General features: G+C 47.3%; 1 long non-coding RNA gene across 1 annotated transcript in view; it reads right to left on the bottom strand.

Annotated features, from left to right (window-relative positions):
• Positions 1-12,833, bottom strand: part of LOC137544985 (uncharacterized) — a 30,349-nt gene that overhangs the window by 16,448 nt on the left and 1,068 nt on the right. The gene's annotated exons all lie outside the window — the stretch shown is intronic.

A 12,833-nucleotide genomic window follows, 5' to 3' on the forward strand; every position in this document is an offset into this window, starting at 1 on the left:
TGGAGGATGGGTATAGCTATGTTATAGAGGGGGGATAGTGTTTTATGTTGGTGGTGGTCATACCTATATTATGGGGGGCAGTATTTTATGTTGGAGGATGGGTATAGCTATGTTATAGAGTAGGGACAGTATTTTATGTTGGAGGATGGGTATAGTTATGTTATAGAGGGGGGACAGTATTTTATGTTGGAGGATGGGTATAGCTATGTTATAGAGGGGGGACAGTATTTTATGTTGGTGGTGGTCATACCTATGTTATGGGGGGCAGTATTTTATGTTGGAGGATGGGTATAGCTATGTTATGGAGGGGAAACAGTATTTTATGTTGGAGGATGGGTATAGCTATGTTATAGAGGGGGGATAGTATTTTATGTTGGTGGTGGTCATACCTATATTATGGGGGGCAGTATTTTATGTTGGAGGATGGGTATAGCTATGTTATAGAGTAGGGACAGTATTTTATGTTGGAGGATGGGTATAGTTATGTTATAGAGGGGGGACAGTATTTTATGTTGGAGGATGGGTATAGCTAAGTTATAGAGGGGGGACAGTATTTTATGTTGGTGGTGGTCATACCTATGTTATGGGGGGCAGTATTTTATGTTGGAGGATGGGTATAGCTATGTTATAGAGGGGGGACAGTATTTTATGTTGGAGGATGGGTATAGTTATGTTATAGAGGGGGGACAGTATTTTATGTTGGTGGTGGTCATACCTATGTTATGGGGGGCAGTATTTTATGTTGGAGGATGGGTATAGCTATGTTATGGAGGGGAAACAGTATTTTATGTTGGAGGATGGGTATAGCTATGTTATAGAGGCGGGACAGTATTTTATGTTGGAGGGGGGGGGGGTCACAGCTATGTTATGGAGGGGGAACAGTGCAGGCATAGGCCTGTGCAGCCGCGCAGGAGCCCTATGTCTTCTATGTTAGAGATTTAGCAACAGTTACTTTGAACTGCAGTATAGTAAAACAACCACTAGATGTCACTGTGTGTATAATGCAATGGTAATCATTATGGGGTTGTCATTTCCTGTATTCACTTTGTATTCTCTCTGTTGGAAGCAAGCTGCACTTCCTGATGGTGGTGTATGACATATGTCTGCAAGTTTCCCTTCAGCAAAGAGTTCTAACTAGTTATACTGGGTGCCTATCTGCCTGTACAAAACACTATCCTCTAACACTGTAGGGCCCGGGAGCTGCACCACATTTAAGGCCTGATTGTCCTCTAGGCTCTTTTCTGTGTATTTCTCTCTGTAATCCACAAGTAATAGTGGTAATTACTTGTGACCCAGTCATACACAAGTATAAAATGTGTGCTGCATCAATAAGTGCCTACAGAATGTGACCTCGGCTCAGGTACTTTTATCTTATCAACATTATTTGGATCCACCCATGATCTGTTATGACCATGGCCACTCGCATGGGCCCCCTTCATTTATTCTGCACAGGAGCCCACTGTAGGCTTTGTCCCCCACTGCACATATACTAGCACTGGGGAAAAGCATTAGGAGTAAAAATACCATATCAACATTCCAAAAGTTTTTCAAAATACTGCGATCACTTCTTCTAGTGACATCAATCTTTGCCAGCACTACAAGAAAACACCTTGAAAAAGGGAAAAAAATACATATGGTGTAGCCAGTTTAGAACTCTAATCTATCACCCTCATGTGACAGGCATCCATAAACATACAAGGAGTGAGTAAACACTGAAGGGGTCCACCACCTGCGGGCTCAGGCGCTCCCCCCCATATGTCCCTGCTCACCAAATGCTTCGCCTCTAATCACTCATCAATGTCTGCCACCTGGGCATTTCCTCATGGATCTATCTGCAATCAAACTTAGAGAGATGCGCTATGTGTAAAACCACTTTTAATACTTAGATTAAAACGCATAGTAATGCCCGTACATTAAAAAGGTATAATAACAGCATTATATATCACCATCCCCTCGGTCAAGGCAGGATTCATCGTCTCGCGTCTCCTCAGCCTCCACGCCGCCTCATAGACTCAGCTCGTACGTCCTGTAGCTCCGCCCTACCGGTTTCGTCATATCACATGACTCATCAGGGGCTAATGACAGTGCCTCCAGCTGGGTCTTATATCCACCTCCCACCACATTTGCATATAAACCATGAGCCCGGGGTCGTGCGCATGTAACAGTTCGGAGAACACTGGTAGCCCGTTACCTTCCAATGTATATCAACATTACCGCACGTTTGTTTTGCATGGCAATTTACCCGAGGATCGCCTAGGATACGTCCAAGCTAAATAAAAAATAAAAATCCACTTACCGCAGAACTACTGCGCCTGCACAGTACAGTCTTTATGACGTCAGTGCGACCACGTGACCCGCACAGCGGAGCGCAGAAGAAGCCGACCAAGAAGCCGACCTGGCGAGGCCGGCATCTGCAGCTCAGGAGACCGGGAGCCCCCAGAGCTGCGGCGAGGGGCACAGTACGGCTGCCAGGGGCTGGAGGAAGACCCAGGTAAGTGGATTTTTATTTTTTATTTAGCTTGGACGTATCCTTTAAGCCTGTAAGCTTTAAAAAGCCTCTGTCAGTATGCATATGCATTTCCGCATAAGCGTATGCGTTTATGCATGCGGAAGTCAATAGTAATCAATGGAGACAGTAAAATATAATAAACAAAAAAATACGCGTATGCATGCGAATTCGCATGAAAAAACGCCTGCAAATGCACGCAAAATTGCATACATATGCGAATCCGCAGGCTTTTTTTTCTGTGCGGATTCGCTTAGGTATAGTAGAAACGGGCCCTCAGGAAGGATACATGGAGAGTTTTCCTCTAAACCTTAAAGGAGTTCTGTGGGGGCGGGAGTTGAAAATAAAAACGGACATTTACCTGGGGCTTCTATCGGCCCCCTGCAGCTTTAATGTCCCACGCCGTCCTCCAACAATGCTCCATTCCCTGCCGCCGGACCTGGTCTAATCCGAGCAGGAGCAGTACAAGGAAATTTCGTACTGCCCCTGCACAGTAAGCTCCCAATGACGCACGCGGGAGCGATCACTATTCGTCTTCTTAGAAGAACATCAGACCAGGTCAGGCGGCGGGGAACAGAGCATCGTTGGAGGACGTGTGGGACATTACAGCTGCATGGGGCCAATAGAAGCCCCTGGTAGGTGTCCATTCTTATTTTCAACCAACCCCCTTAACCATTTCAGGGTATTTTTCACCTTATGTATCAGAGCAATTTTCACCTCCCATTCATTTGCCAATAACTTTATCACTAATTATCACAATGAATTGAACTACAGTGGTTTGCAAAAGTATTCAGGCCCCCTTGAAGTTTTCCACATTTTGTCATATTACTGCCACAAACATGAATCAATTTTTTAGGAATTCCACATGAAAGACCAACACAAAGTGGTTTACACGTGAGAAGTGGAACAAAAATCATACATGATTCCAAACATTTTTTTTTTTTACAAATAAATACCTGTGGGGTGTGCATAATTATTCAGCCCCCTTTGGTCTGAGTGCAGTCAGTTGCCCATAGACATTGCCTGATAAGTGCTAATGACTAAATATAGTGCACCTGTGTGTAATCTAATGTCAGTACAAATACAGCTGCTCTGTGACGGCCTCAGAGGTTGTTTAAGAGAATATTGGGAGCAACAACACCATGAAGTCCAAAGAACACACCAGACAGGCCAGAGATAAAGTTATTGAGAAATTTAAAGCAGGCTTATGCTTCATACACACTTGAGATAAAAGTCTTTGGAAAAGGCAAGATCACAGACCAATGTTACCCCCTTCCATGTAGTATGAGAGCCATACTCTACACAGTCTATTCTATGGAGCTGCACTCCCCATCAGATAAAATCTTTGCAAGATGCTGCACACAAAGATGCTGCACACATTCAAAAGATCATTATCTGCAAAAGATCTGTTCCTGCAAAAAAATCCATTCCTGCAAAATGCATTCATAGTCTATGAGATCTGCAGATCGTCATACACACCTGGTTTAACAGACTTCATCTGCATATCTGGCAATCATCTGCAGATCTGAAAATCCATCCTGGTGGATCTGATCTGCAGATGATCTGCAGATGATTGTCTGTTAAACCAGGTGTGTATGAGGATCTGCAGATCTCATAGACTATGAATGCATTTTGCAGGAATGGATCTTTTGCAGGAACAGATCTTTTGCAGATAATGATCTTTTGAATGTGTACGGGCATCTTTGTGTGCAGCATCTTGCAAAGATTTTATCTGATGGGGAGTTCAGCTCCATAGAATAGACTGTGTAGAGTATGGCTCTCATACTACATGGAAGGGGGTAAAATTGGTCTGTGATCTTGCCTTTTCCAAATACTTTTATCTCAAGTGTGTATGAAGCATTAGTCTACAAAAAGATTTCCAAAGTCTTGAACATCCCACAGAGCACTGTTCAAGCAACCACTCAGAAATGGAAGAAGTATGTGTCACGGACGGTTGCGGGGCCGCAGGCGCGTCCTGTAACCGCCCGTGAAGAAAATCGATCGCACTCGATTCTCTGCGTCGATTGCGCTTCAAATCGATAGAATCTGGATTTATTGTGTAGGAGGTCTGCAGTCCTTTCTTAGCAGAGGAATAGCATCACCTTAACTGCAGGATGGCTCTTTTGATATGCTAATGAGCCTGGGCCCAGAGTCCCTGGCTTCAAGCTGTGCTGATGGCCCATCCATCAGGTATAAGGTGACAAACACCATGACAGAACCAATTTAGAGTGAGGAAACTCAGACACTCCGACTCCTTTTCCCAGCAGGGAGCCGACATGTGGCTTGCTGCTGCCAACTTCAAAGAACCTTTGCCTGGGAATGACCTGGTATAAATCCCAGGGGTCTCTCATATTCCATAAATTGCTATATGTATCATATTTTCTGTGTTGCCAGGCTGGCAGACCCTCCAAACTAACAGAGCAGGTAGGGCCCTGCCTGGCGTTGGTTCTGAGAACATTTCAGAACCTTCTGAGGTAAAGACTGCCCGTTAGGCAGTCCAACAGTGCCCTAATGGTACCACAGGGGTCCCACCCCTCATGTTTGGTATCAGACTGCTGGGTACATCGAGGCAGATCTGAAAATATTAGTAAATCCGCCCTGACCTGTACGGTTCTGTGAGATAGAGCCCATATATGGGTAGATATGATTTCTAGCCCCAGTACAAGAGGAGGGCTCATCTCATCTTTGAAGGAGGTGTATAGCTCCCCGCCCTCACTCCCTCCTACTGAAGCAGGGGCATAAGAATGGCTGAGGACCCAAACTCAGGGTCCTCCACACTGAACCATCTTGCACTCATCAGATGCCAGCTTGAGGATATGCTGGTATCCACCTGGTCTGAACTCTGGACTTTGAAACCAAGGACTTTATGATTCTTCCCACAATAAGGACATCTTTCCAGGAACTCAGTATTTTTCTCCCTTCTTTTATTTTTCATACTGGCTATTACTGTTTTAATAATTGTTGATTTTCATAATTGTCTGTATATATTAATTATTTATATTGCGTGAATAAACGACTTTCCCCAAGTCATTCACTGTTTCGCTACCCTGCTTATCAGCACACACAGAAATGATCCCGGGTCTCTGAAGATACGCTACTGTTTGTTTGTTGTTGGCTAGACAGAATATCGTGTGTTTAACCGTTTTATTCGCAGGATTAGTCAGTCAGTTAGTGGGCCCCACGGTCCCATAGTAACCGCGGTGGTGGCAGTTTACTCTGAACCAGTAGGTGACGTTGTAATTACCCGTGTCTCACAGGCTCCCTTCTGAGTTGTCTGCGGCTAATTCTTAACGGTTCCTGCGCATTGACTGCGACCAGAGTTCGCACGATCTGTGCGCTGGCACCGTTTAGAAGGCTAAGTGCGGTCAGCCACTAGAGCTCCTGTGACAGTGTTAGGCAGCGGTTGGGACCTGTGTTGTGCTGAAAGTATCTGCGATAGCGCTAGCGCTATCGAGAAACGAACTAATTCGTTGGTGTAGCTGGAAGGCAATATATTTTTTATATATACAGAGAGACTGTGTAGCCAGTACCCCTCCCCAAAAGTTTTATTTTATTTGGCGTGGAAATGTCCGGAAACTACAAGAAAATGTGCCTGGCGGACCTGCAAAATCTTTGCCAAGAGAGAGGCATTGATGTCGGCCGCAAGAAACAAGGGGACCTGGTAACGGAATTGTTTCAATGGGATACCCAGCAACTGCAGGAGCTGGATGTGTCTGCTGAGGTAGACGCTGACCCATCTGACTCAAGGCAAGGGGAACCAGAGACTGAGACTCCTGACCGTACAGAGGTTGTGCATCCTGAGGGCCCTGCATCAACAGTTACGCCGGAGAATGTCAGTGTGGACCCCAATCCCAGAGTTTCTGACAGTACTCGCCCGGAACTGGCCAGTACTGGACTGTCCATGGGTGCTGACCCGGTAATGCAGCAGGCATTACAAAAGCTGATGGAGACTGACCTGGACAAGTACCTGCAGTACATGCGTGAGGAGCGCCAATCTGCGGAACGGGAGCGCCAACGACAGCATGAGCTAAACATGGCAAAAGTGCAACAGGCCAGCCGGAGTTCACCGCCCAGCCTCCCTGCTGAAGGAGCTGCAGCCCCCGTAAGTGCAAAATTTAAATTTGCTAATATCGAGAAAGACACAGACATTGACTTGTTTTTGCGATCTTTCGAAAAAGCATGCCGTCAGTATCGTCTGTCCCAAGACCAGTGGGCCAGACATCTGACACCTTTGCTGCGCTACAAAGCGCTTGATGCTTTCGCAGAATTGCCTGCGGAAAAGGATAATGATTATGCTGCTATAAAAGACGCTATCATTACTAAGTACCAGCTGACGCCAGAAGCCTATCGGAAAAAGTTCAGGGCCTGGCAGAAAAAGTCTTCTGATTCGTACCGAGATGTGGTCAGCAGCTTGCTCACCACACTCCGCCAGTGGACGCTAGGCCTCACCAAAGGGTCTTATGGCGTCCTGGAGGACTTGATAGTCCTCGAACAATTTCTGAACATTTGCCCTGCTGATGTACGACAGTTTGTGTTAGAACGCAGGCCGGCTTCAGCCACTGTCGCTGCAGACCTTGCTGAGACTTTTGCAACTACCCGGGTGGCTGATCCCCGCAGAACTGTCCCATCCAGCTGGAGAGGAGGTCAGCCCAATACCTCGGCAGACCCTCCTGCCCCTGTGAGCCGTCCGCCACAGAGGCCACCCAGCGCAGCTGCTGCACCCAGGCCTGCAGCGCCTGGAGAGGTCACCTGTCACTACTGCCGCCAGCCCGGACACATGAAATTCGACTGTCCGGAGCGGAGACAGACACCACCAGCACCTGGATCATCTGCATCACCTGCACCTCACCCACAGCAGAGGCAGCCCGCCAGCGAACCACAGCCTGGATCATCCGATTTTGTCCTGTTTGCCCGCGGAAAGGAAATCCGCGACCGAACCGACCAGCAGCAACTTGTTAGAGTGAACGGCAAAGTTGTCACCGGATTTCGAGACACCGGAGCTGACATCACGTTAGTTCACTCACATCTTGTGCCAAAGGAGAGCATCAGCTCCAGCCGATCCCTTGCCCTTACTGGAGTAGAGGGCACCCTTTTCCACATAGCCCACGCCAGAGTGAAGCTGGATTGGGGAGTGGGAGGGGTCCACGAAAGGGTTGTTGGGGTTATGAAGGATCTCCCAGTCCCTGTGTTGCTAGGGACTGATTTGGGCAAGCTTGTGTCCTACTATGAACCTGCCACGACCGCCTTGTCGCTCACGGAAGGAGACGGACTCTCCACCCACCACCAGGTACTTTATACACTTGGGGGAGCACCAGGGGGAGGTGGGTTAAATGTGCCCAGTTCAAGGGTACCCGGTTCAATAGTGCCTGCTTCAAAGGCACCTGAGTTTGATGTACAGACTGTCTGTTGTGATGATGCTGTAACTGTACCTGAGTTTACTGTACAAACTGTCTGTGATGAAAATGTTCCTGTTACTGTTATAAATGCTTGTGACAATGATGTAGGTAATGCCAATATGTGCCATTCTGACAGTGTACCTGTGCTAGCCATACCGCGCAGCTGCACTGCTCGGAACCCGAGCTCAGAACAGGTGGAGGGGGTTCCGGCCTCCTCCCCCTCCTCTGACCGCAGGGATGAGACCTTTCAGCCGCTGGCCTCGTGTGACATGAGCCAGTTGGCTGAAACTGACAGCGCCGTATTCTCAGCCGCACTACAAAGTGACCCAAACCTGGAGGTGCTCCGGCAGCAAGCCGCTGAGCCCCTCGCAGACGGGGCCGCTTTCAAGGTGTACTGGGAAGGTGGGAGACTGTACAGTGAGTCTGTACAGCCCCCTACCGGTAGATCACACGCGAATACCAAATGGCTTGTGGTCCCGAGTGCGTTCAGGGGACATGTGCTGAAATCCGCACATGGTAATCCTCTGACAGGGCACTCGGGTGTCCGCAAGACACTTGCCGGTATTCGGAAACAGTATTATTGGCCCCGGATGAACAGGGATGTAGCGAACTACTGCAGGGCATGTGCCGTCTGTCAGGAGCTGGGAAGGTCCAGGGATTCCCGCGGGGTTCCCTTGGGTCCACAGCCACTTGGCAGGGGAACCCTGCGTGGGCTGGCTGTTGACCTAACCAACCCACTGCCCGTTGTCAGCAGTCCCGGCAGACACCACGTCCGACTGCAGTGGCGCAAACGCCCTGTCCAGAACGGTCCATGTCGGGTCAACCCTGAGGGTAGCAGACTGCGACCGGTCCAGGGGAACCGAGCCACAGGCTCCAATAGGTTTTCCCGCCGCACCGGCAACCCGAGACCCGTCAGCCAGGTTGGCCGACCCGCAGCGGGCAGCCGACCCCAGAGCGCCAACGGGGAACTAGATCAGATCTCGCAGGTTAGCGGCAACGACACACATCTTGCTGATGAATGTCTATCTGCCTTCTCCCCAGGGAGGGCTGTCACGGACGGTTGCGGGGCCGCAGGCGCGTCCTGTAACCGCCCGTGAAGAAAAGCGATCGCACTCGATTCTCTGCGTCGATTGCGCTTCAAATCGATAGAATCTGGATTTATTGTGTAGGAGGTCTGCAGTCCTTTCTTAGCAGAGGAATAGCATCACCTTAACTGCAGGATGGCTCTTTTGATATGCTAATGAGCCTGGGCCCAGAGAGTCCCTGGCTTCAAGCTGTGCTGATGGCCCATCCATCAGGTATAAGGTGACAAACACCATGACAGAACCAATTTAGAGTGAGGAAACTCAGACACTCCGACTCCTTTTCCCAGCAGGGAGCCGACATGTGGCTTGCTGCTGCCAACTTCAAAGAACCTTTGCCTGGGAATGACCTGGTATAAATCCCAGGGGTCTCTCATATTCCATAAATTGCTATATGTATCATATTTTCTGTGTTGCCAGGCTGGCAGACCCTCCAAACTAACAGAGCAGGTAGGGCCCTGCCTGGCGTTGGTTCTGAGAACATTTCAGAACCTTCTGAGGTAAAGACTGCCCGTTAGGCAGTCCAACAGTGCCCTAATGGTACCACAGGGGTCCCACCCCTCATGTTTGGTATCAGACTGCTGGGTACATCGAGGCAGATCTGAAAATATTAGTAAATCCGCCCTGACCTGTACGGTTCTGTGAGATAGAGCCCATATATGGGTAGATATGATTTCTAGCCCCAGTACAAGAGGAGGGCTCATCTCATCTTTGAAGGAGGTGTATAGCTCCCCGCCCTCACTCCCTCCTACTGAAGCAGGGGCATAAGAATGGCTGAGGACCCAAACTCAGGGTCCTCCACACTGAACCATCTTGCACTCATCAGATGCCAGCTTGAGGATATGCTGGTATCCACCTGGTCTGAACTCTGGACTTTGAAACCAAGGACTTTATGATTCTTCCCACAATAAGGACATCTTTCCAGGAACTCAGTATTTTTCTCCCTTCTTTTATTTTTCATACTGGCTATTACTGTTTTAATAATTGTTGATTTTCATAATTGTCTGTATATATTAATTATTTATATTGCGTGAATAAACGACTTTCCCCAAGTCATTCACTGTTTCGCTACCCTGCTTATCAGCACACACAGAAATGATCCCGGGTCTCTGAAGATACGCTACTGTTTGTTTGTTGTTGGCTAGACAGAATATCGTGTGTTTAACCGTTTTATTCGCAGGATTAGTCAGTCAGTTAGTGGGCCCCACGGTCCCATAGTAACCGCGGTGGTGGCAGTTTACTCTGAACCAGTAGGTGACGTTGTAATTACCCGTGTCTCACAGGCTCCCTTCTGAGTTGTCTGCGGCTAATTCTTAACGGTTCCTGCGCATTGACTGCGACCAGAGTTCGCACGATCTGTGCGCTGGCACCGTTTAGAAGGCTAAGTGCGGTCAGCCACTAGAGCTCCTGTGACAGTATGGCATAACTGCAAACCTACCAAGACAAGGCCATCCACCTAAACTCACAGGCCGAACAAGGAGAGCGCTGATCAGAAATGCAGCTAAGAGGCCCATGGTGACTCTGGAGGAGCTCTACAGCTAAGGTGGAGGAATCTGTCCATAGGACAACTATTAGTTGTGCACTGCACAAAGTTGGCCTTTATGGAAGAGTGGGCAGAAAAAAACCATTGTTAACAGAAAAGCATAAGAAGTCCCGTTTGCAGTTTGCCACAAGCCATGTGGGGGACACAGCAAGCATGTGGAAGAAGGTACTCTGGTCAGATGAGACCAAAATGGAACTTTTTGGCCAAAATGCAAAACGCTATGTGTGGCGGAAAACTAACACTGCACATCACTCTGAACACACCATCCCCACTGTCAAATATGGTGGTGGCAGCATTATGCTCTGGGGGTGCTTCTCTTCAGCAGGGACAGGGAAGCTGGTCAGAGTTGATGGGTAGATGGAGCCAAAATACAGGGCAATCTTGGAAGAAAACCTCTTGGAGTCTGCAAAAGACTTGAGACTGGGGCGTAGGTTCACCTTCCAGCAGGACAACGACCCTAAACATAAAGCCAGGGCAACAATGGAATGGTTTAAAACAAAACATATCCATGTATTAGAATGGCCCAGTCAAAGTCCAGATCTAAATCCAATCGAGAATCTGTGGCAAGATCTGCTGTTCACAAACGCTGCCCATCTAATCTGACTGAGCTGGAGCTGTTTTGCAAAGAAGAATGGGCAAGGATTTCAGTCTCTAGATGTGCAAAGCTGGTAGAGACATACCCTAAAAGACTGGCAGCTGTAATTGCAGCAAAAGGTGGTTCTACAAAGTATTGACTGAGGGGGCTGAATAATTACGCACACCCCACTTTGCAGTTATTTTTTTTTTTTTAAATGTTTGGAATCAGGTATGATTTTAATTCCACTTCTCACATGTACACCACTTTGTATTGGTCTTTCATGTGGAATTCCAATAAAATTGATTCATGTTTGTGGCAGTAATATGACAAAATGTGGAAAACCTCAAGGGGGCCGAATACTTTTGCAAACCACTGTATATCTTGTTTTTTTCCGCCACCAATTAGGCTTTCTTTTTGCTAAGAATTATTTTTTTTCTAAATGCATTTTCATAGGAATATTAAGAAAAAAATGGAAAAAATCATTCTTTCTCAGTTTTTGGCCATTATAGCTTTAAAATAATACATGCCACAATAATTAAAACCTTTGTATTCTATTTGCCCATTTGTGCTGGTTATTTAAATTATGTCCCTATCACAATGTATGGCGCCAATATTTTATTTAGAAATAAAGGTGCGTGTTTTCAGTTTTGCGTCCATCACTATTTACAACCTTATAATTTAAAAAATGTTTGTAATATACCATCTTCACATGCATATTAAAAAAGTTCAGACCCTTAGGTAACAATTTATATTTTTTATTTTTTTTCAATTGTAATTTTTTTCTTTTTTTCATTAAAAATTTTATTTGGGTAATTTTTGGTGTGGAAGGTAAACAGTAAATTTTAAATGTAATAATGTGTGTTTATTTCATGAAAAAAATGTATGTAGATGTAGATTTACTATTTGGCCACAGTCAAAAAATTTTTTTTTTAGTCCTGGAAGCGAACGCTCTCGCTTCCCGGAAGCATAATGAGGACGGGATTTTTTTTTTTTTTCTCAGAAAGATTGCGGCTTCTGTTAACAAGCCGTTGGTCTCTCTACCGGGAATTAGATCAATGAATGGGAACTATGTTCCCATTCATTGATCTCCAGGGCTAACGGGGGGCAACACGGGCACGTGCTGGAGCTGGCAGCAGCGCAACAGCAGCCGCCTGGACGAGACAATCACATCCAGGTGGCTTAAATGGTTAAGGAGAGCTCTAAAGCACTTAAAGGATACATGAGCTAAATAAAAGAAAATTACATTACTTACCTGGGCTTCCTCCAGCCCCTAGAAGCCTAAGTGTTCCTAATCACAGCTCTGCTCTCTGCCAGGGTCCCCTCCATAGCGGCTTGCGTCCTGGCCAGGTCGGCGACTTCTGCAGAAGTACTGTGAGGCCCAGTGCACACCAAAACCGCTGGCAGATGCACAAAACGCTAGCGGTTTTGGGTGCGGATTAAAGAGTTTAGTCCCAGTGCACACCGGGCGGATCTTGATGCGATCCGCCGGCCGCATCAGCATTCACATGGCTAATGTATCTCTATGGGCTGGTGCACACCGGCGGTTTGAGCTTTAAAGCAAACCGCAAACGTGCAGCAAGAGGCACGTTTGCGGCTTGCTAAAAACCTCAAACCGCCGGTGTGCACCAGCCCATAGAGATACATTAGCCATGCGGATTTTCAGGCGGATGCGGCCGGCGGATCCGCCCAGTGTGCACTGGGCCTAAGTGAGTAGAGAGCCTAGCTAGCA

The sequence above is a fragment of the Hyperolius riggenbachi genome, chromosome 2 (genome assembly GCF_040937935.1).
Source record: "Hyperolius riggenbachi isolate aHypRig1 chromosome 2, aHypRig1.pri, whole genome shotgun sequence".
Lineage (NCBI taxonomy): Eukaryota > Metazoa > Chordata > Amphibia > Anura > Hyperoliidae > Hyperolius > Hyperolius riggenbachi.